Raw genomic sequence first — 13378 nt, 5'->3', positions numbered from 1 at the left:
GCTTCAATGCTCCTGAAACTCTAGCTTATCCCCGTACTCTAGTGTGAAGCTGGAAAAACACAACGGGTTGGACAACAGCTAAGGAGCAGGTAAGTCACCACTTTGGACCTAGACCCTTCGTCAGGACTCAGTTTTGGCATGAAATGTTGACTTTGCTGCTCCCGTGATGGTGTTCGACCTGCTATGTTTTTCCAGCTTCACATCTATTGACTTTGACTTCTAGCATCTGCAGTCCTTATGGTCTTCAGCTCTAGTATAATCCTTCTATTTCATTTTTATAGCCTTTCTAAAGACCATTCTCAAAATAAGTGATTATTAATACACAAACCTTGGACAACATAGCACTACAGTCAGTGTTTTACATCAGTCTTCATGCTGGAAGACACGAGTAATATCACAACAATTCAAGAGAGTCGGGGGGCATGAATATGGTGGCCATCACCGAGGAGAAGGTCCTAGAAAAACTGAAAGGTCTAAAAGTGGATGAATCACCTGAACCAGGTGGACGATACCTTAGACTTCTGAAGGAGATTGCTGAGGAGGTAGTGGAGGCTTTAGTAGTGATCTTTCAGGTATCATTGGAGTCAGGGAGGGTCCCAGAGGATTGGAATGAGCTGCCAGAGGAAGAGGTGGAGGCTGGTATAATTACAACATTTAAAATGCATCTAGATGGGTATATGAAAAGGAAGGGTCTAGTGGGATATGGGCCATGAGCTGGCAAATGGGACTATATTAATTTAGGATATCTGGTGGGTGTGGATGAGTTGGACTGAAGGGTCTGTTTCTGTGGTGTACATCTCTGTGACTTTGTGACTCTAAAATCGCTTATGTAACCTCCCTGTTTAAGAAGGGAGTATGGCAAAAGTTATGGGAAGTTACAGGCCGATTAGCCTGACCTCAGTCATTGGTAAGATTTAGAGTCCATTGCAAAGGAGGAGATTTCAGATTTGTTGGAAGTGCATGATAAAATTTGGCAAAGTCAGCATGGTTTCATCAAAGAGAGGTCATGCCTGGCAAATTTGCTAGAATTCTTTGAGGTGGAAACAAGCAGGTTAGGTCAAGGAGAGCCAATAGATGTTATCTATCTGGACTTCCAGAAGGCCTTTGATAAGGTGCCAGACAGCAGGCTGCTGAGTAAGATAAGGGATAATGGTGTTATAGGCAAGGGACCAGCATGGATAGAAGCTTGGCTGTCTGGCAGAAGGCAGAGAGTGGGGATAAAAGGATCCTCTTCAGGATCAAAATCAGTGACTAGTGGTGTTTCGCAAGGCTCAATATTGGGAACACAATTGTTCACTTCATACATTAATGATCTTGATGAAGGGACTGAGGGTATTCTGGCTAAGTTTGCAAATGAGAAAAAGATAGATGGAAGGGCAAGTAGTATTGAGGAGGCAGGAAGGCCGCAGAAGGATTTGGGCAGGTTAGGAGAGTGGGTAAAGAAGTGGCAGATCAAGTACAATGTGAAAAAGTGTGAGGTCATGCACTGTGGTGGGAAAAATTGAGGCATAAACTATTTTCTAAATGGAGAGAAAATTCAGAAATCTGAAGTAAAAAAGGGACTTGGGAGTCCTAGTCCAGGTTTCTCTTAAGGTAAACTTGCAGGTTGAGTAGGTGGTTAGGAAGGCAAATATAATGTTGTCATTCATCTCGAGAGAACTAGAATATAAAAGCAGGAATGTACTTCTGAGGCTTTAGAAGGCTCTGGTCAGACCACATTTACAGTGTTGTGTGCAATTTTGGGCCCCATACCTCAGGAAGGATATTTGCCCTGGAGCAGGTCCAAAGGAGGTTCATGAGAATGATCCCAGAAATGAAAGGCTTAACATAAGAGGAATAAATGAGGACTCTAGTACTATACCCAATAGAGTTTAGAAGGGTGAAGGGGGGATCTGATTGAAACTTACAGAATACTGAACGGCCTGGACAGAGTGGAAGTTGGGAAGATGTTTCCATTGGCAGGAGAATGGAGGACCTGAGGGCACAGCCTTAGAGTAAAGAGAAGACCCTTTAGAACAGAGATAAGGCAAAACTTCTTTCGTCAAAGAGTAGTGAATCTGTGGAATTCATTGCCACAGAAGGCTATGGAGGCTATGTCATTAAGTATATTGAAAATAGAGTTAGATAAGTGACTGATTGCCAAGAGATTGGTAATGGTTATGGGGAGAAAGTGGGAAAATTGGATTGAAAAACTGATCCGTCATGATCGAATGGCAGAGCAGACTTGATGGGCCGATTGGCATAATTTTGCTCCTTTGTCTTATGGTCTTATACGAGGACATAGTATTCACAATAATTTCAGTTGGATTCTCCTTATCAGTTTTCTTCCTCAGTGCTTCAGGTATTTTCCATTGGCATCAATAGCTCACTGGATGAATAGCCATTCGTCATGTGAATTTAAACAATCAGCACCATCAGACTATTTTCTAGTGAGGGGCATTACTACCAAGCTGGATCAGGTCTTAGTTTGTGCATTCTCAATTGGCCATTGGAAAAGTAACTGACTGGGAAGAAAGAAACATCTTTCCTATCCAGTCAGATAGTTAATTAACACATTTTCTTGTATTCTGAAACAAAAACAGAAATTGTTGGAGAAACTCAGCAGGCTTGGCAGCATCTAATGAGAGAAAGCAGAGCCAACACTTTGGATCCAGTGACCCTTTTCTTTCTTGTATTCTGTTTCCCCACAGCTAACAGCAAGGTTACATTGTATGAATGCAAATTAAAGGTATACCAATAACCCAAAAGATTTTTCTCTCATGACTTGTCCAGTTTTTACCCAGCTGGTTGTACAGGAAGTTTTTTTTTCCTTAAGGATTGGCAAAACAAAAAAAAACAGAACAATGACACTGGAATTGCACTGAAATTGGAATAAGTATTCACACATTAATTTTATCATTTCTCGCAGGCTTGGGTACAAAAGTTTGCCATGACAGATTTCTTTTGATCATCTGTCTCTGTGAATGAGTCCTGGGTTTATGTTTTAAATGTCAAGTGATAATGTAACAACACTATTGGTTTTGGTATGATCAGACTAAGTTCATATTTGAGTAATCGCTTAGACTGACTTTCCCTGACTTTTTAAAATTTCTCTTCTCTTATATTGTGCAAGTTAATGGTTCTAAAAGAGTTAACATTAGAGTTGTATTAGATCCACACAACCTGATAATGTTCCATTATCTTTGGGTGGAGAAATTTAGAGTCAAAAGGCGTGGTGCTGGAAAAGCACAGCCAATCAGGCAGCATCCGAGGAGCAGGAGAGCTGAAAAGTTAGTTTTGCTCAAGGTCCTGATGGATATAAATTTGATATTACCCTGATGATAGGAATTTTGCTTAACTAGGTAATACTATAATACAATAAGGAATGCCTAGTCATGAAAACAAAAGGGCCTCTTCCTGTTCAGATTCTCTGGTAGTTTATCCTGTACCACTAATAATTAGATAGGCCAATTGATGCAATGTGGAGAGAAGGATTGGTGCCCAACTCCCCGCTGATAGTGGGTGGTATCCAAAGGCCAGTACAATATCCTATTATGAAGCTAAAAGGCACCTAGCTGTTAATGTGCGGCTTGCCTTAATTTGCCCTCCCATTTTTTTTCTGGATTCCCTTGTAACAGTAAAGAAAAATGTTGGGACTTATTACACACAGCCAGACCCTTGACCTGCCTTGTGGAATAGCCCATTGGATTGTGCATTGGCGTTGCACAATCTAAATTTTTGATCTTGCCAGTGACATGATCTATCTCAAGAAACTAAAGAGCAGCTGCAAATACTTCAACAGCTATTTCAACAGAAAGTAAGAAAATACATCTGCAATTTCAATAGAAGTATAAAGAGCAATTCAAAGGAAGTTTCTTTGTTTCTTTTACTTTCTACAGTTAGCATTTTGGTCAATATTGATTATACTCGTCACACACCGAATGGATCATAGTGTCAGATTATCAGGGTTCATATTTCAATGGCTGATAGGTATGCACCAGTTTCTCTTTCGCAGATTCGGTCTTAATTTGCCTCATCTACCTGCTGGAGTTAAAGTGACTTCATAATAAGTGGAACAAAAGGTATGGTGGTTAGAACTTTATGAAACAGACGTACAATTACTAGCGGAAAGCAGGTACAAGAAATACAAATACAAATTTTCCAGCTCCTTCTGTTCCTCCTTCGCAGCAACATTTCTTCATGCATTTAGCCACCGTCAGTAAAAGATAATGAGCAACCACTGTGAACTTTCCAATGGACACCACAGCTCCAAGCAGTAGGACATACAGACCTGGAATTATGCTGCTGAGCTGGGTGAGAATCCTTCGACTAATGATTAGCCTCCAAAGGTCAGTCTCTGTTCAAAACAAAATGCTACAGGAGATAGACAAGCAAGTAGGGACCTTGACAGTGCTTCCCCTTACATCACTCAAAGCCCTCCAAGGACAGCTGATTTATTTGAAAAAGTGCAGCTTCTTATTTCAATAATAGATGAGATTTCAAGCGGCTTGGAGTTAGCTATTTACATTAGCAGAAAATTAACAGGATAGTTAACACACCATTACTTACAGTTTTGGCAGGGAATTGTAAGACCGCAATTTATGAGAAAATAACCTACATAAACTTAATAGACATTAATAAGAGGCATTATACACCCTGAAAGCCTTTGCACAAAACACAAGTGATGCAATACTGAGGCATCCAGAGAAAGAAGAGCCCTTTTTTTGGGGTAAATAAACTGATTTCAGCAAAGTCCTTCTTTGCTCTCAGTTGGTAACAACAGGATAGTGTGTTAATGGCTAGTCGAAGGAACAGGAGGCAGACTTTGCATCCTCGATCATTGACTTGCGATTCCAGCTTTAGGCAACCACTGGGCTTGGCTCAACCGTGATATCATCCACCATATAATAGATGACCATTTGGACAAGGGACTGCAGAATTATCAACATTCTAGAACTGTGAGGCAACAGCTCATGGAGAGGGGCATATTACTGGAGGAAGAATTGAGGAGGAGGAGTTGGGGCTGTTCAAAAGCTATTTTATGCTTCTCTTGGCATGGTTATCATTTTGGATGCATTGACTGGTCCATGCATTGATTGTTGGTACTGATGGGTAGAGAACACTCCTGTATTTAATTTTTGAGAGTCTGGTCTCTGTGGTTGATGAAACATAGAAACATCGAAAACAGGAGCAGGAGTAGACCATTCAGCTCTTTGTGCCAAATGCACCATTCAATATAATCATGCTTGATCATCTAACTCAGAACCTTTTCTGCTTTCGCCCTTTAGTCTTTGATTTCTTTAGCCCTAAAAACTGCATCTAACTCCTTCCTGGAAACATGGAAAGTTTTGGGCACAACCTCTTTCTGTTGCAGGGAATTCCACAGGCTCTCTACTGTCTGGGTGAAGAAATTTCTCCTCATCTAAATGCAAAATTGCATATATCTTTCAATTTGACCCCTGGTTCTGGAGTCTCCAGGAAGAGGGATCATCCCCCTGTGTTTACCCTGTCCAGTTCTATTAGAATTTTATAGGCTTTTATGAGATGCTCCCACTTCAGAGCAGCGAGAGGCGGGAACCGGGAGCCGGGAGGAGGTGCTGTTGGTGTGAGGTGATTGTCGGGAAGGCCGGTAAGTATATTTAAACTTCTTACCTTCAGGCCAGCGAGGGAGGAGCGAGCAAAGGACTTCTGGAAAGGGTAGGTAGAACAGTTTATATTTGCGTGGTTGCGTTACCCGAGACACTACTCGGGTAGTGTCTCCCATCTATCCTCCTCCTCTAACCTAAAAAAAATTGTGGGAGCCAGATTGACAAGGTAAGGTAACTAGTTTATTTCTTAATCCTTTTTTTGAGTAGTCACTTTGGGAGTTAGAATAGTGGGAATGGAGTTTAGGGCAGTGGAATGTTCCTCCTGCAGAATGTGGGAAGTAAGGGTCACCACTAGTGTCCCTGCTGACTATATCTGTGGGAAGTGCACCCAACACCAGCTCCTCGAAAACCACATTAGGGAACTGGAGCTGGAGTTGGATGAACTTTGGATCATTCGGGCGGCAGATAGTTTATTGACAGGACTTACACAGAGGTAGTTACTCCCCAGATTAAAGAAAATGACAGATGGGTGACAGTTAGGGGACAGAAAGGGAACCGGCAGGCAGTGCAGAGATCCCCTGTGGCCATTCCCCTCAACAATAGAACAGTTTATATTTGCGTGGTTGCGTTACCCGAGACACTACTCGGGTAGTGTCTCCCATCTATCCTCCTCCTCTAACCAGGGGAAAGCAGTGGGGTACCTGCTGCTCAGAAGGGAAGGGGGAAGAGGAGCAGAGCAGTAGTCATTGGGGACTCGATAGTTAGGGGGTCAGATAGGAGGTTCTGTGGGGACGAGAGAGACTCACGGTTGGTGTGTTGCCTCCCGGGTGCCAGGGTCCGTGATGTCTCTGATCGTATTTTTGGGATCTTCGGGGGGAGGGAGAGCAGCCCCAAGTCGTGGTCCACATTGGCACCAACAACATAGGTCGGAAGAGAGATGGGGACTTGAGGCAGAAATTCAGGGAGCTAGGATGGAAGCTTAGAGCTAGGACAAACAGGGTTGTTTTCTCTGGTTTGCTGCCCGTGCCACGTGCTAGTGAGGTGAGGAATAGGAAGAGAAAGGAGTTGAACACGTGGCTACAGGGATGGTGCAGGAGGGAGGGTTTCGGGTTTTTGGATAATTGGAGCTCTTTCTGGGGTAGGTGAAACCTCTACTAGCAGGATGGTCTTCATCTAAACCAGAGGGATACCAATATCCTGGTGGGAAATTCACTAAAGCTATTAAGGTGAATTTAAACTAATACAGCAGGGGGATGGGAACCAAAATTGTAGGACAGGTACAGAAGAGGATGAGAGTAGGGAGTTCCAAAATCAAGTATCTGACACTGGCAAGCGAGAACCTGGTTTGAAGTGGGTGCACTTCAATGCGAGGAGCATCCGAAATAAAGTGGGTGAACTGGCAGCGTGGGTTGGTACCTGGGACTTCGATGTTGTGGCTATTACGGAGATATGGATAGAGCAGGGACACGAATGGCTGTTGCAGGTTCCGGGATTCAGGTGTTTCAATAAGAACAGAGAAGATGGTAAAAGAGGGGGAGGTGTGGCATTGTTGATCAGGGACAATATTACAGTTGTAGAAAGGATGTCGTTAACTGAGATAGTATGGGCTGAGGTTAGAAACAGGAAAGGAGAAGTCACCACGCTGGGAGTTTTCTATAGGCCTCCGAATAGTCCCAGAGATGTAGAGGAAAGGATAGCAAAGATGATTCTCGATAGGAGTGAGAGAGGCAGGGTAGTTGTCATGGGGGACTTCAACTATCCAAATATTGACTGGGAATACGACAGTACGAGTACTATAGATGGGTCAGTTTTTGTCCAGTGTGTGCAGGAGGGCTTCCTGACACAATATGTCGACAGGCCTACAAGGGGCGAAGCCACTTTAGATTTAGTACTGGGTAACGAGCCTGGCCAGGTGTTAGATTTGGAAGTAGGTGAGCACTTTGGAGACAGTGATCACAATTCTGTCAGGTTTACTTTAGTGATGGAAAGGGATAGGTGTACTCCACCAGGGTTAACCCTAAGGCTTTCCATAGGTATGTCAGGAATAAAAGAATGACGAGAGTTAAATTACGGCCAATCAAGGATAATAGTGGGAAGTTGTGTGTGGAGTCAGAGGAGATAGGGGAAGCACTAAATAAATATTTGTCGACAATGTTCACTATAGAAAATGAAAATGTTGGCGAGGAAGATACAGAGATACTTGCATCTAGACTAGAAGAGATTGAGGTTCACAAGGAAGAGGTATTAGAAATACTGCAGAGTGTGAAAATAGACAAGTCCCCTGGGCCAGATGGGATCTATCCTAGGATCCTCTGGGAAGCAAGGGAAGAGATTGCCGAGCCTTTGGCATTGATCTTCAAATCATCATTGTCTACAGGAATAGTGCCTGAGGACTGGAGGATAGCAAATGTGGTTCCCTTGTTCAAAAAGGGTAGTAGAGACAACCCTGGTAATTACAGACCAGTGAGTCTCACTTCATTTGTTGGTAAAGTGTTGGAAAAGGTTATAAGAGATAGGATTTTTAATCATCTAGAGGAGAATAATCTGATCAGGAACAGTCAGCACGGTTTTGTGAAGGGGAGGTTGTGCCTAACGAATTTTATTGAGTTTTTGACAAAGTGACCAAACAGGTAGATGAGAGTAACCCGGTTGATGTGGTGTATATAGATTTCAGCAAGGCGTTCGATAAGGTTCCCCACAGTAGACTGTTATACAAAATGCGGAGGAATGGGATTGTGGGAGACATAGCAGTTTGGATCAGTAATTGGCTTGCTGAAAGAAAACAGAGGGTTGTAGTTGATGGAACATGTTCATCCTGGTGTCCAGTTACTAGCGGCGTACCGCAAGGGTCGGTGTTGGGTCCACTGCTGTTCGTCATTTTTATAAACGACCTGGATGAGGCTTAGAAGGGTGGGAGGTCAGAGATAGTTTCTTTACTCAGAGAGTAGTAAGGGTATGGAATGCTTTGCCTGCAACGGTAGTAGATTCGCCAAGTTTAAGTGCATTTAAGTCGTCATTGGACAGGCATATGGACGTACATGGAATAGTGTAGGTGGGATGGGCTTCAGATTAGTATGACAGGGTGGTGCAACATCGAGGGCCGAAGGGCCTGTACTGCGCTGTAATGTTCTATGTTCTATGCCTTCTTATTCTTCTAAACTCCAGGTGAACACAGTTCTAACTGATCCAATCTCTCTTCACACATCAGTCCTGCCATTCCAGGAACTGGTCTGGTAAACCATTGTTGCCTCCATAACTAGAACATTCTTCCTTAGGTACAGAGACAAAAACTACACACAATAAAAATGAAACAGTAGTGGAAGAACCGGATCCTGAGTATTTTCCTTTATCTGGATCATATTATTCTCCATCAAGTGGGTAAATATTATACCCCGACATCAAGCTTTTGGAAAAATGTGAGTTTTTAAAAAAATTATTCACTCTTGGGATGTGGGCATCACATTCTAGGCCAGCATTTATTGCCCATCCCTAATTACCCAGAGGGCACTTAAGAGTCAACCACATTACTGTGGATCTGGAGTCACATGTAGGCCAGACCAGGTAAGCATGACAGTTTCCTTCCTTAAAGGACACTAGTGGGCCAGATGGGTTCTTCTGACAATCAACAATGGCCATCATTAGACTCTTAATTTCCAGATTTTTCTTATTGATTTCAAATTCCACTATCTGCCATGGTGAGATTCAAACCCAAGCCCCCAGATTATTATCTGAGTCTCTGGATTAACAGTCCAGTAATAATACCACTAGCCATCACTTTCCTGGCTGAATATTAATGAGGTGAGTCGTGGCATTACCAAAGTGTTTAACAATTGTTAATCCCTGTCAATTGGCATCTTGCTGTTGCCTAGCCAGAATCTCACCATATCATTTGTGGTGAGCATGAAAGGTGGAGCAAGATGGTTTCGATGTTGAGATGGGTGTCGCCACACTTGTTGCAAGATAAAGCCATATGACTTGCCATGGCCCGTGTTGCTCAGAACCTTATAAGATTCCATCTAATCTAATGTCTTTCTGGAAGACTTGCAGAAGCCTCCTTCCAAAATAGAATAGCTTCGTGTTGTGCAGTCTTTTCTCATAATTCAGCACCCCAGATTTTCATGATTTATCTCTGTAGCACATTCAATGTGTGAGACTGTCTCCTTTTTTTTCTCATTGTCTCGCACCAGTCAGAGTCCTAAAGAGGCTGCTTGAATGGAGCATTGCACCATTTGCTCCTGGGTCTGGAGCAACACACTTGGTACTCTCATTCCAGCCACCATCAGCTTTGGAACAGATATTCACTGATTTCCGCTTGAATCAGCTTTGAATTTAGCAGGCAGTCTTTCATATGCAACATTATTAAATGGCATTTGGAAGTTTTAGAACACAATACAGTTAAGGATTATTATACCAAATGTAGATTCTTAATTCTTCAAAGAAGTTTAAGAAAAAAATTAAAGTCACAAAACAATATAGATACATTGCTAATGAGTCTGATTGTCCACCAAAGAAATTCTGTGTCACTAGCCATGGAATCAGTGGTCCTTGTGTGATTGATCAGCTCAATCCTCGATCAGCATCTCTGACCACACATGTTGTCAGTTGGCTTTCAGCTGTAAGACTATTCTGAATACTTGAAGGTAAAGTGTATTTCACAATGTGGTGACCACAGTTAATCATTTATCCCATTTGTTTTTGAAATCAAATGAAAACCTACGATGGAGTTTAGCTGCATTAGATTTTATGCAAATGTCATTAAAACTTAGTGCAGTTATCAGAGCAGTCATTTTGTAACAATTATTGCATTATGCATGAAAATGGAACAATATAATGAGAGTATCAGATGGAACAGAATGAATGATGAGATAACAGTAGTAAAATGATTTCTGACAAATATGCTTACTCACCTCACTATACATGTCTCAATTGCTGGGTTTCTGAGGCATTTGGAATAAAGTTTTCCCTCAAATAAAAGCTCTTCTGTGTACTGTTCTGCAACTGATTTTTCTAAATAGTTACTACTTATTAGTGCTATACAAAAAGGGAATGGAAATGTGCAATGTCTCTTAGTGATGTAAATTATTTAGTAATATTTTATCTGTTAATGGGAACAGATCAATTACCAGAGCAGATTGACAACAACGACATTTCATGCTGTGTACTACAACTTCATCACCATTATAAATGTTCTGAGGACACAGTAGGCAAATTGTCTAAAAAAAATTAAAACTATTCATTACAGATGCCATTCACCCTCCTGATAATTAAAAGAGGAAAAGATGGCTACAATTAGCTCGATTTGTCTTTGGACGTCATTACAAAGTATACAAAGGTAGAGTGGTCACCCTTTGACTGAAGGAGCTGCTTCGATGGATTGCAATGGTTTCAACTACATAATGAAGCAGAATTACTGTACAGATGATCCTTAACTGTTGACTGAACAATTTGCAGGGGAGCACGCATTATGACCGGCTTGTCGGGGAAATGTAAGAGATTTCCCACAGCGCAGGTCTACCAATTCAGATCAACTTAATTATAACTGGAAAAGATGGCCGAGATATAGATCATGTTTAACTAATGACTACAACATTGGTAAATATGCTCAGGTCTTTTTTTATGAGTGAAAATATTTTATGTAAAAATATAATTATTTTATCAAGTAGAATAATAACTGAGGCAAGACAGCAAGTTATGGTCAGGTGATTTAAAAAAGTGAAACCCAGAAACTCAGAAAACAAGAGCAGGAGTATGGCATTCAACATGATCTTGATTGGTCTTTTATCTCAACGCCATACACCCTTTTTCTCCCCAAGACACCATTGGCCTCTAGTAGTCTGTTTATTTCTTTCTTAAATAAATTCAGTGATTTGGACTTCCACAACCTTCTGTGGTAGAGAATCCCACACAGTGAGTGAGTGAATAAATTTCTTATGTCAGGCTGAAATGGTCTGCCCCATACTCCTTGTTCTGGGAAACACCATCCCTAAACTCAGTTTGTCCACCTCTGTTACAATTTTATATGCTTCCAAGTGATCCCATCTCATTCTTCCAAACTCCACTTCACACAAGCCCTGCACTCAATCTCTCCTCATACAACAAACCTGCCATCTCTGGAAATGAGCCTGGTGAACTTTTGCTGCACACACTCTACAGCAAGTATATGTTGTCTTAGGTAACTGCGTAATTAAAGGTTATTTGTGTAGAAGGAAAACAGTCTAAGGAAGGTAAGTCCACAGTATTTACGTTCTGGGAAAAGAATGAATCAGTGTAGTTCGGCTGTCGTGATATCAACTCATTTAAAAATAAAGATAGCAGCACACCTCAGAAAACACACATCTGCGATTTACTGGTGCACAATATTGGTGCATAAATTAAACAACATTTGCTGAACTTGAGCGAAGAATATCGTTTGATGTTATCATGAGAAAAAAACTGAATCTCAACAGCAGTCCAGTCTGAGTCATTTCATTCTTAGTAAAAGTATTCTTTTTCTGTCTGTTTTCTGAGCTGTCAATAACAATAATTGAAATGTTCCATGACAGCTTGCTGCCCTGGTATTATCTTTTGTCATCTTCATAACATCTATCCCAGCTACCAGATTGTGTCCATAACTGAAAAGACATTAACTGCCTCAAATTAATCCGTGTGATTAAAAAGAGAATCACAAAAGACAAAGGTCTTTCGCTCTGATGAAACTTGCATTCAGTTAATCCCTCTTTACCATGCTTAAAAATTCCATTTCCTTCTTTGAAATGGAATTATATGTTATCTAATTTAAATTCCAGATTCAATATCTCCTGCACCTTCTCCCCTCACAATCTCTGATTACATTCTTCATTACTTTATTGTGGCTGCCTCGGCAACTTTCCTGATTGCATTAAAATTCAGTAGCACTTCAACTTTCCCCCTCTTTTGCTTTATTACTGTACTAATTTCCTTTCACATTCCTGCTAGATTGTAAATTAAAGCAAAATTCCACCAGCATATTGTGAAAACTAGCCCTCCCCCACTGCCATCAAAAGCTGGAACTGTGCAAGAACAATGAAGAGGTTAGATTGGCACATGAACACCCACAAAAAAATTATGCAGAATTAATTTTTCCAAGGTTCTTAACATTTGAATAATTACATTTTCTTTTGACTATACTTCTGAAAAGATTAATTCAGCAGGTTCCTACAACTTTCTTTTGTGGAATGCACACCTTTCTTTTAGATTATTTTACAATATTAATGCATCTTTGTGCAGGTATGGGTTATATGTAGAACATTTTCTGGGAAAACCATCAAGTTATATTTAGCCTGGTGATTGTGATTCTCAATCAGATGCTTAGTGTTCCTTTACCTGATTGAGGGCTTGAACATTGTAGAGTTTCAATTCTAATCCCAACAACATTAAATAACTTTTGATGCAAGAGTATAGAATTATATAAGCAGCTATGCCATTGAAGGTGTACAGTTCAGAAAGGTTTAAGACCAGACAGACACAGTTCTGGCAAAAGATGGGTGATATGGAGATCTATCAGAAAGGACCCCTACAAGTCATTTCCCACATTACCTTTGTCCAAGATTATTATTTTCAAAATCCTGAGACTGTCTCAAAACTAATTGATTAACTGAATATTGAAAATTCAAGATTGATTAACAGAATATGGAAAATTCAAAGGTGTAGTCTTGAGCTTGGAAATTACTGACAGCAATAATATCAAATGAACTTTTGACATTGAACACATTTCAATCAGATTCTTGTCTCTTTTATTTTCGTAGAGATGCCAGCACATCACAATAAATGGGTTAACACTTTCCTTGAAGTAG

At 41.0% G+C, this 13378-nt stretch overlaps 1 protein-coding gene across 6 annotated transcripts in view; it reads right to left on the bottom strand.

Moving 5' to 3' along the window:
- Nucleotides 1-13378, bottom strand: part of celf4 (CUGBP, Elav-like family member 4) — a 1180733-nt gene that overhangs the window by 353310 nt on the left and 814045 nt on the right. The gene's annotated exons all lie outside the window — the stretch shown is intronic.

The sequence above is a fragment of the Chiloscyllium plagiosum genome, chromosome 1, assembly GCF_004010195.1.
Source record: "Chiloscyllium plagiosum isolate BGI_BamShark_2017 chromosome 1, ASM401019v2, whole genome shotgun sequence".
In the NCBI taxonomy this organism is placed as follows: domain Eukaryota; kingdom Metazoa; phylum Chordata; class Chondrichthyes; order Orectolobiformes; family Hemiscylliidae; genus Chiloscyllium; species Chiloscyllium plagiosum.
Note: the sequence above shows the minus strand (reverse complement) of the source record. Positions and strands in the feature narration are given on the sequence as shown.